Source organism: Fukomys damarensis, unplaced genomic scaffold (genome assembly GCF_012274545.1).
Source record: "Fukomys damarensis isolate Sample0158 unplaced genomic scaffold, DMR_v1.0_HiC HiC_scaffold_27, whole genome shotgun sequence".
Taxonomy (NCBI): domain Eukaryota; kingdom Metazoa; phylum Chordata; class Mammalia; order Rodentia; family Bathyergidae; genus Fukomys; species Fukomys damarensis.
In genome coordinates, this window is record NW_022900939.1 from 6,914,691 (window position 1) to 6,925,534 (window position 10,844).

The 10,844-nt window shown below is 52.3% G+C and overlaps 1 long non-coding RNA gene across 1 annotated transcript; it reads left to right on the forward strand.

The window, feature by feature from the left end:
- Window positions 1-4,872: 4,872 nt before the first annotated feature.
- LOC104854130 lies at window positions 4,873-6,709 on the forward strand. The gene is made up of 3 exons (XR_777978.1): window positions 4,873-5,546; window positions 6,338-6,519; window positions 6,589-6,709. It is a non-coding gene; the product is annotated as an uncharacterized LOC104854130 (long non-coding RNA).
- Window positions 6,710-10,844: the final 4,135 nt, after the last annotated feature.

Here is a 10,844-nt window from a genome sequence, read left to right on the forward strand (position 1 = left end):
GTTGGATGACTGCAGAAGGATGTATGTCACCGAAGGGGTAGATGATGTTGGCATGTGTTGGTGACACACAACTAGTGATTTCAGCCTTCCTCCCTTGGTTCAGGTGACTTCTGCTGGGATTCTCCACAATAAGCTGGTTATTTTCCCTTTATACTTAGTACTGGGTGGAGTACGTATATCTGTCCTTGCTTAAACTTACACCCCATCATTTTAGACTCCTTCCAGGGATCTTATCTCTGGCAATCACCAGGGACGTGCTTTATTTTCCTTCTATGTCTATAACTGGGATTCCTTCTAGAAGGAAGTGCTGTTACTTCTCCCACTGATTTATTCAGGTGTCTATTTGTGTCAATGTGAACTCCTGGATGGTGATTTTATTCTTCAGGTTAGAATTCGATACCGTGTTAGTTTTTCATCACTGTGACAAAATACTTGAGAAAACAACTTTAAGGAGGAAAGGTTTATTTGGTTTGAAAGGCTTATGGTTTCAAAGGTTTCAGTCCGTGGTTGGGGACTTCATTGCTGTGGGCCTGACTTGAGGCAGAAATCTCATGGAGGAAAGTCCTGGTAGAGCAAAGCTGCTCACTTCATGACATCCGGGAAGCAGAGACAGACAGAAAGAGCCTGTGCTGGCCAACTTCTTCCTCCTTCTCTTGTTCCATCCTGGCTCACACCCTATTGGGTGATACAACAAATGTTCAGGGCAGGTCTTCACCCTATTCGCTGTCTCACATGCCAATCATCTCTGCAACTTCCCCCACGGACACAACCGAAAGTGTGCTCTACTCTTGGTAGGTGTTTCCCAATCCGAGCAAGTTGACAAGATTAACTGTCACAGACACCGTTGTTATTTGTCTTGTTCCTCAAGTCAGTACAATTTTGGCTCTTGAGACCTTTTGAGATTTACTCCACAGCCCTTTCCACACGCCCTTCGCTTTTCTTTTTTCCTTTTGCTGCCTCAAGAGGGTGGATCTCCCCCTCTGTGAGCCTTCGAAATGAGACCAGCTTTTGTGAAGGTGGCTTGAAGGAGGCTGGAGGACGAGGACTCCATCTTCAATACTTCTGGCATAAAAAAAATACCCAGAGATGGGACATTTCCTGATTCCTCTTCCTCTCTCAGCCCCTTTCCTCCCCAGTGCTGGGTCACCAGAAGTCAGGCCTTTCACCCCTGAGGAATTATAAGGAATGTGAGGCCGGGTAGGCTCAGCTCTGGCTCCAGAATTCCTGGGCATACGTTGTAAATAGAGAGACTTGCTAAATGTGCAACTACAGGGGCTTTAAAATGTATGCAATTGTGAACCTTTATCTATAAATATATTTTCAGATAAGAATAAATATCCCTCAGCAGGCCATATGTTCTCTTTTTCTGTTTGCAAGGAGAATTCCTAATTTTTTGCTCTGTTCCTCCCCAAAGGATCGGGGGGTCTTGGGGTTCAGGGACCCCTGCACCTCCTGGGCTATCTCTGCCTGCCTCGGTAAACAGACAGGAATAACTTCCCTCCCCAGCCACAGAAAAAGCCTGATGTATTAATGACCACACTTAACAAGCCTCAATTTTAATCCCTGCTTTAAATCTGGCACAATTGTTTTTACAATAAAGCCTGATTTTCCCACAATAGGTTGCTGAGGGTATGTGCTTTCCATCCAAACATGAAGAAAGCCCACTTTACTTACTAAAAAAAGAGAATTAAATATGAATCAGCCTTCGCTGCAATAGAAACCCACACATCCCACTCAGAGGCCAGGCTGTTCTGTTGTCCCCTCCTCTCCCTTCCCTGCACACCTTCCTGAGCACCTGCTGTGTGCCAGCTTTCAGGATGGGGCGAGTATGGCATGTGGCCTCCCCCAGGAGGGAGAAGTGACCGAGTCGGCACTGTGGGCTGGGGTGAAGATGAGTGAACCAATCCCAGATTAGAGACAGGCAGCCCTGGGGCCAGGCTTTGGTAACATATGGTTCCCCAGTGACTGCGAGCCCTCCAGGCACCCTGGAAATCTCGCCCTGTCTCCAAGGAGCGTGCTTTCTTTCCCGCAGGAGAGTCTGGTGGGGCTGGCCTGTCTGTAACACAGTCCCAGCCCTTGTTGATCTCCCACTTTGACAAGTCCAGGTCGACCCTGGGGAGACTTGGCCCCTCCCGAAGCCAGAGGCAGTGTGACAGAGAAGCCAGCTTTACAAAAGTCAAGTGGTCACTCAAGGTCCTGAGGTCAGTGGAGAAGACCTGGGCATCCAGCTCAGGCCTACGGGGTGAATAAGTGGCAAATGGACACAGTGTTCTGCAGCGTGCTGGCACGTGGCCAGCGCCACCAGCTGTCATTAGAATATAGCAATATTGTGCCTGCAGATCTAACACCAGCCGGGTGAGCGCCCTTAGCCCTGGGGTACCCACTGTCCTCTAGGGAGGCTGCCCTGGCAAATGAGCTGTTACTGTTTAGATAGGTGTGAAACCTCATGTGATCACAGGTGGGACTTTTGGAAGGCAATCAGATTATGGGGGATCATAACTGACTTTCTGTTGGGAGGGAAGGCCTAGGTCATGGTGTGTGTGTGTGGGGTGATCCGGAAGGGTTTATCTGCTCCAGCTCTCTCTGCTTTCCACTGCCCTGCCCCCCTGCCAGGCTGCCCTGCCTTGGAGCCCGAACTGTGGACTGAAATGTTTGTCAGCTGTGAGCCCAAATAACCCTTTCCTTCTTTAAGTGGCAGGTGTCAGGTATTTTGTCTTAGCAATGAAGAAAGTCACTAAGACGGGAGCAGAGCCCAGGGGCACCTCCTCTTTGCCCGAAGGGAGGCCAGGAAGGGACAGCAGGAGTGGCCATGCTGCCACACAATGGGCCATGAGCACAGCGGGAAGAGAGGACGCTGCCAGGCCAGCCCGTGGCTGGCGGGACCCGGTGGACCTGGGTCTTCAGTAGCCCGTAAACCAAACAAATGCATATTTGATGGAATAAAGTTCCAGAGGATGAGGCGCTTGTGGGCCTGATGGTGAAATGCAGCGGCCGTCTGACCCCACGGAGGGATAAATCTGCTGGGCTTTCCAGCCGGAGACATGGAAACTGCTTTGCCGTCTGAGCCTCTCCGAGTGTGGAGAGGGTATCTTCTGTCAGGTGGAGCACTGGATCCTACCGTCTCCTGGCCACATCTCCCCTCCGCCCCGGCACAGCTGCGTGGCTGGAATGACAGAGGTCGGCACTGAGTGGGAGGGGAAAATGCACCCACCTCTGCCTCCTGGCCTTGTTAGAGGAAAGGTGACAGGTGGTGTAAAGCTCACCCCCATGGGGAGTGCGGGGGGACCAGGATGAGGGTCCCTGGCCACAGACTCTTACTGCACCATCTTGGGGAGATCCCTTCCTGCTCTGGACTCACTTTTCTTCCGTAAAATGGGCTGATAATAGTTCAGGCTGCAAAGGGCCATGGGATGAGCGAGTCGTGCTAAGTGGGAGGTGCTCTGCTGCGGTGCTGGCCCACCTCAGGAGTGATGAAGTCAGGTGACAATGACACGAAATTAACCCCTCCCCATGTAGGCCTGGTAGTGACTCCTCATAGTACTTACTGATCGCTGCATAACAAATCACCCCAAAACTTGATAGCTTGAAAGGACAGCAGTTAAACATTATCCCTCAGTTTCTGGGGTTCAGAAATTCAGACAGGGCCTGGCAGGATGCCTCACCTCTCCTACACTGTGTCTGTGGTGTCTTAGTCGCTCTCTCACTACTGAGAGCAATACTGGACATCTGTGGTTTAGTGGAGGCAGGCGTCATCACTGTGGCTCACAGCTCCAGGCTAAGTGCAGAAACAGCACGGAGGAAGGGCCCGCCAGGAAGGAGGGCTGCTCTGTCATGGGGGCCAGGAAGAAAAGGGAGGAGCCCGGAAGGGAGCTAGACCGGCCAGGCCACGCCCCACTGACCACCTCTTCCAATCAGACTCTACTTCCTAACAGGAAGCCAGATTCTCATCCGCCAACCCAATCACCTGCCAGATGTGTAAGGCTTTGGGGGCCATTTTAGCTCTAAACCATCACATGTCTCTTTGGCTGGAAGATTTGAAGACTGGGGGCTCAATTCTGAACCCCAGTGTCCAGTGGCTGTTGTTGCAGTGAGGACAGGCAGAGAGAGAGAGAGATTGAGAGAGAGAGAGAGAGAGAAGAGGAGAGGAGAGAAGGGTGCCATATGGCTTTTTATGACTGAGGTGTGGAAGCCATAGGCACCATTTCTGTCTCTTCCTGTTGGCTGAGAACACACGTTGGAGGGGAGGAGGCTTCTTGATGGAAGATGCCATTGTCCTACTGTGAGAAAAGCATGAGAGAGGGCATGTTTGTTGGAAGCCTGAGAGGGGTTATCTGTGTGGAAAGTCGTTCTCTCATACGCTTCCTTTTCCTGTCTCTTACACCTGAGCCACTCATTCCTAGGGGCCAGACTCCAGCCCAGCAGCCCTGAGCAATGGGGGAGATGGCAGCAGAGCTCCGTCATCCCCTTTCTTCTCTTGCTATGGTGTGAAAGTGTCCATTCCAAAATTCCAGTGTCACCAATGTGGTGGTTTTAAAAGAAGAGAGCAGACCTCACGAGGCAATTAAACCTGCCAGCTCCTTGACTTTGGACCTCTCACCCTGGCAAGTTGTGAGCCAAATAAACTTCTGTTCTTAGAAGTTGCTCAGTCTCAGGCTCAGATGCTGCTTCACCCGGGCGCTGTTTCCACTTTGGAGCCTGTGCCTTTCCTTTGGCGGGGGGCTGGGCCCCACATTAGGGTTTGCAGCCATGAAGCTGGCAGAGACCCGGGAGTCACCTGAGGCGAGGTGTCTCTCTCCATTCCTGGCCTCTGATATGAACCCATGTGAGCAAAACATGGTTCAAGGCCAGGCGTTGATCTAGACTGGTGTCAGTATCACCCAGGGAGGATTTTGCATCCAGGACTTTGTCCAGAAACAGCTTCAAGTTCTAGGAGCCATTGGCTAGGGTTTCTGTCACCCTTCTGGTGCCCTCAACTCACCCATTTCCTCTTCAGTTCAAGAAATCACTATGTCCCTTGGACCTGATCTCCTCAGTAATATCCATATCCTCACTATTTGCTGTCCCTAGGTCGTGACACTGGCACGATCACCTCCTCTTTAGTAGCTTCCTCCTAGTGGACCTCTCTGTCCTGAAGTCTGTCCCCCGCACTGTCCCCTCTAACACGGACGGTCTTCCTGAAGCCCGGCCCCAAGCTGTTACCTGCCTTGGCCATCGGCTCACAGGACTCTGCCTGGAACACTCTCCCTCCTGTCTTCTGGGTTTGCGTCTAATTATCTCTGGTGTCACACCGTGGTCACCATGTCCTCCCTCCTGTGCTCTTCCTCAGTAACAGGGTGTTATGGTTTGAATCTCAGATGTTCCCCAAAGTCTCATATGTGTGGAACATGACTGGCTCGGGGGGCACCAGCGTCCTCAGTGGACCTGTCGTCTTGTCCCAGGCTCCTTTCTGTCTGGGCTTCCTGGTCATCATGACAGGAGCAGTTTTCTTCCCCCAGGCCACTTCTGCCTTGGAGCCAGCTGACCGTGGACTGAACCCACTGGAAACCGTGAGTCAAAGTAACCTCTGCTCTCTTTTCTTTTTCCTCCTCGTTAAGTTAATTGGTGCATGTTAGGTACACAGCACAATCACAAAGACTTTGTTTCCATTCTTTCCTTTTCTCCTATTTTTTCTTTTCCCTTCTTTCCTTTCCACTGCCCTTTCCATTTCCCTTACTCCTTTAGCCCTTTTCTTCCTATTTCACCTTAACAATTATACAATTTGAACCTTATTTACACTTTTAGTTTTTCCCACCAGAGAAACTATTCAGTATTTACACGTGTGTCCTACGAGTATGGCCTCAATATGCGTCCATTCAGCTATAAATGTCTCTAGTTTCTCATTCTTTTTTATAGAAAAACCACATCTTCTTTATCCACTCTCCAGTTGATGGGCATTTGGGCTATTTCCAAGTGTTAGCTATTACAAACTGTGCTGCTATAAACATGGGTGCACATGTATCGCTGTGGTATGATTCTTTTAATTCTTTTGGGAAGACACCCAGCAGTGGTATAGCTGATGAACCTCTTCTCTTAAGAGTTGTGGGTGTTGGGTATCGTGTCTCAGCAACAGGAAAGCTGACTAGCACACAGCACCCTCTAGCATCACATCTGTCATAGTATGTTAATAAACACCTACTCTGTGCCCAGGATTGGGATCAGAGTTTCACATGCTAACCAGTCATTTTTGCTTTTCTTGTATGCTGTTAACTCACCTTCTTTTCATCCAGTTGTTGTCACTTTGGAAAGATACATTATCTGGGACCTTAGGGACTTACTTATTGTCTGTCTCCTCTGCTAGACTGTTGGATCCTTGAAGGCAGAGACCATGCCTGCCTTGTTTACTTGATTCACCGCTCAGCTCATAGAAAACACTCAATTGTTGTCTGTGGAAGGAAGGAAGAGACCTGGCATTTGGGAAATTTGGTCAGCAGTACACACTCATGTCACCTTGGCTAACCAGCTCCTCAGGGATGGACAGTGGTGGGTGAGGAAGGGAAAGGGGCTCTCTCCTTTGGGCCACAGGGGTTCTGAGATGTGTGTTCCCTCTAGGAACTTCAGAAGAGCTGCTTGGGACTCTCCTGTCCTCACCCAAACCAGGACAATGCAGTTCTCATTACCCGTGCTTCTGTGTCTCACCTGATGCTCTCCATGACACCAGGAAAAAGGAAGGACAGCAGTATGTTTCTGGGTTTATAAATGAGGAAATAGAGGCTTAGGGAGGATGGCTTGGTCACTTTCTCATTGTGGGGGCAACCCCCCACCAAAAACCCCCAGCATCTACAATTTAAAGGGGGAAAGATTATTTGGCTTACAATTTCCAGTGGGCTCAGTCCAAAGTCAGCTTTGCTAATGCAGAAACAGCGTGGTGGAGGGGCCTGGCAGAAGAAAACTGCTCAACCCATGGCATCCAGGAAGCAGAGAGACAAGGGAGGAGCAGGGGCAAGAGTAGATCCTTCCAGTGATCACCTGCAACCAGGCCCCATCTCCTGACAGCACATTCAGCTACGGAATGATTCATCTGTCGGTGAGTACAGTGTCCGCATGACCCAGTCACCTTCCACACACACGGGACTTGGGGGACATTGTAGATCTAAGCCATAACAGAGGCCAAGGGGACACAGCTTTTGGTCCGGAACAGAGAACTAGGACTCTGGACTCCTTGCAGAGGCTTCTTCCCTCCCACTCCACTTTACTACCTCCACGAAGTCATAAAACCCTGAGATTGTCCATGTTGGTTGGAATCTTAGAGACAGCTGCATTTCCCATTAAGCACCTGTGGGAAGATGGAAGCTCAGAAAGGGAGCCAGTCGCTCAGTGCCCTGTGCCCAGCAAGTGATGAGTGTAAGCGACATCCGGGTGTCCTCAGCCATGCCCGGAGGGCTGACTTCCTCCCTAGCCCTCGGTGTGGCCAGCCTAGGACCTAGCACAAAGGGGTTAACCGTCATAGCCGGAAGGTTATTTTCACAGACAACTGTTACAGTATGTTCTTGGCCTAAACCTCTCCAAAAAGTCCTGGCCAGACGAGCAGATGGGCATCTGTTATTGGCATAACGAGGAGGCTGTGGGACTCAGTGATCAGCCATTGCCTGAGAACAGCTCAGAAGACGCAGGCAGGAAGAACAAATGTGCCCAGAGAAGGGACACCGGTCCCACACACACATTTCGGCACTCAGGACAGCCCCACCTCCGTGGAAACTGAGAGCCAGAGGCCTGCCCTCCAAGAGCTTGGATGGCGGTGTTTCAAACAGAGTAGCTGATTTTCTGAGAAAAGCATCAGTGTTCACGGAAGAAGGTGTGACTTTATTTTTATTTTATTTATTTGTTTACTTATATTTACTTATTTTTGGTGGTACTGGGTTTTGAACCCAGAGACTTCCTTCCATACCCTGATGTGCACAGGGACGCCAGGCTTTCTGTACGACCCTCTTATTCCCATCCTTTCTCACGTAGTAAACAGATTACACCCTTTCAGAGTCCGTCAACTGTTCGTCGGGCTTAAAGCTCTAAAGCTGGACTGATTAGAACCATGTGGGCCCTGGTGCCACGATTCCCATGGCAGGGAGGTTCGGCCTTCACGTGTGATGGGGAGAAGCCTCCCCACGGAGGACAGATTCCCCCAACCCTACACCCCGAAAACAGAGGGCGGAGAACTGTCCCTGGAGATGCCAGGCCACAGGTCCCCCGGGCCCTAGTGACAGACAGGACGGCAAGTGCTCACCCCAGGTGTCCCAGGACATCTGTCTCATGGATTCAGTGGCATTTTATTCTCTGCTCAAGAAGGTGGGGAGGTAGGAAGCCTCCTCCAGAGATGTCTTCTCCATCAAAGTAATGAAAGTACGAAAGTGTAAAGGCGTTGCATTTCTGAATCTGGAGGACTCACTCCTGCGTAAGTCCCGCCGCCCACGTGTGCTGGAGTTTAAGGTACATCCTCTTAGCCAAAGGGCTGGTGCTGTTACAATGAATTATGACTAATTAATCTGGGCTGTAGAATGTGATCACGATGCAGTGTGGTAAGAAAGGGAATTCATATTCTGGGTCCCTATCACATGCCAGGCAGAGTGCCAGGGGCTTTCTGTGCTGGGCTGGTTGGATTACTGTCCAGCAAATGCCCTCTCCCCTCTCATGCGAGGTGCCACCTTTGCCCTGTGCCATTATACCTGGCCCAGTCGTGTGCTTGGGCTTGGCCAGTAGAAGCGAGAGGAGGAGGCAGGGTCCCTTGCACTCCAGTGGCTCCGTCGTGAGCTCACACAGAATGGACCTGGGCCCGGCCTGGAAGAGTCCCCTCTTACAGAAGCCTGGCTGGATCCCTTTGTTCCCCTGCCACCCTTCAGGTGCATGGTGTTGGCGGCCACTACTTTTGGGGTCCTTTGTTTTTCAGTATTGTGCAACAGTAACTGCTAAACACAGCACGCATTATCTCATTTAATCTCCATAATGACTCTTGGGGGTCAGTGCCACGAGCTTCCCCACGTGCTAGCACACGGGCCTGAAGAGGGGCGGTGGCTAAGTCAAGGCTGCGCTTGGCTCCCAGCCGGCCCCTGCTAGCCTGTCCATGCCCAGCCCTTTCCCTGCTCTGCTGGAGCTGGGGTGGGAACAGGGTGCTGGGGAGCTGAGCTCGATGCTCCTTTCAAAGCGCCAGCAGGGGCTCCCTGCCTGGCGGTTCCAGGAAAAGGTCACAGTTGGCGATTCAGCCCACAGAACAATGACATTTCAGGGATCAAAGAAAAGGTTAAAATATTCCTATAAATCTATTCTTGGGACTTTTAAGTATTTCCAGTGTCAAGGGAAAATGTCATTTCTCTCTCCCCTAAGAGTGGTGGCGGGTGGGCTTTGCTAATGGATCTGTTCTCTTTTCCTCAGGAGGATGAGCGTGGAGGAAGGAAATATTTACTACAAGTCCCTCTGAATGGAAAGAAAGGCACAGTTAACCCCGAACCCCATTTGTTTGTGGAAATTGAATCCTGAATGGTCCTCGGGGAAAGCTTCCCCCAGGGAGGAGCCTGCAGTGCCGAATTCCAGGGCTCCCCTTCCTCTCTGGAAGGAGCATGAGCTTGGGTAGGGGACCAAAAGGTGACCTGGCCAGGGGCCTCCCGAGCAGGGACCCTCCGTCCAGGTGCCTGTCACTGCTGGGGCTGCATCTCGGGCTCCTACACCCACAAATCCATCTTCTTTCTCCTGGGGCCTGGTGAGAGAACCCACGCTTTTCTCTGAGCACCAAGCACTGGGTGTCTCTACCAAGCACTGGGCTTACGATGGGGGCACTGCCACCCTGGGTCCTGGGGCAGTTTGTGGGTGAATTACTGATTCATTTGAGAATCGGGTGCTGAGGCCGTCAGAGGAGGCAGTCGGAGGGCTTCCTGGAGGTGCTCTTGTCCCAGGAGCAGGGCCTGGTGGGGAAGTGGGGGCCTCGGTGCACAGGGGGAGTAGGTGCCTCGCTGCGCTGACAGACTCACTTGCCCGTGTGGGGGCCGCAGCCCCCAGTCTGCCAGAGTTGTTCCTCACAGTCCCCCAGCCGTCACTCACTTCCCACGGCCCCTCAGTCACCTGGCTCTGCCTCCCAGACGCCTCTCCCCTCCTTGCCTTCCCCTCAGCCCCCCACAGCCACAGCCTCTGAGAGGGTCGCCCCACCCTGGCCCCGGCCAGAATGGACACTCCTGTGGGCTCCAACTGATGCCCTCGAGGCCTGAAGGAGGAGCTTCCAGTGTGACACCCAAAGCCATCTGCAGCCAGAATTGCCGCCCCCCAGGCCTTATGGGGCCCCCAGGTACACTGGGCCACGCCTCCCCCGACACCAGCTGCAGGAACTCCCCAAGCCCGCTTCAGCCCTCCCCGCCCTGCCTGTGAGCCTGGTTTCGGGCCCCTGAAAATCCCTTCGCTTGAGCTCTTCTCCCGCCCAGGGTGGAGGCTCAGATTGACAGAGCAGATTGGAGGAGGAAGGAGGGACTTCCGGTTCCCCGCCGAGCCCGGCCTCTGACTTTCATGGTGTTGAAAATGTATTTTACGGGTGGCTTTGTTGTCTGGTGTCCCCCTCTCCTACTGAAGTGAACACTTTCCTGGGGCAGTTGCTTCTCTGTGTGCCCCAAGTCCACAGTCACGGAGCAGGAGCTTGAGAGTTTGCAGGACCAGTGACGAAATGACCGGAGCAGCCGGATGGTCGCTCCTCAGCCTTTCTAGGTCTGCTCTGCGTGTCCCTCAAGGGCAGGCGCCGGGGCTCCTTCCCCGGAGGAGCGGAGGGAAAAAGGAGTAGCAGGGGGAGGCACCCAGCATGGCCCCCCAGGCCTGTTTTGGGGCTGGGAAGGGAATGC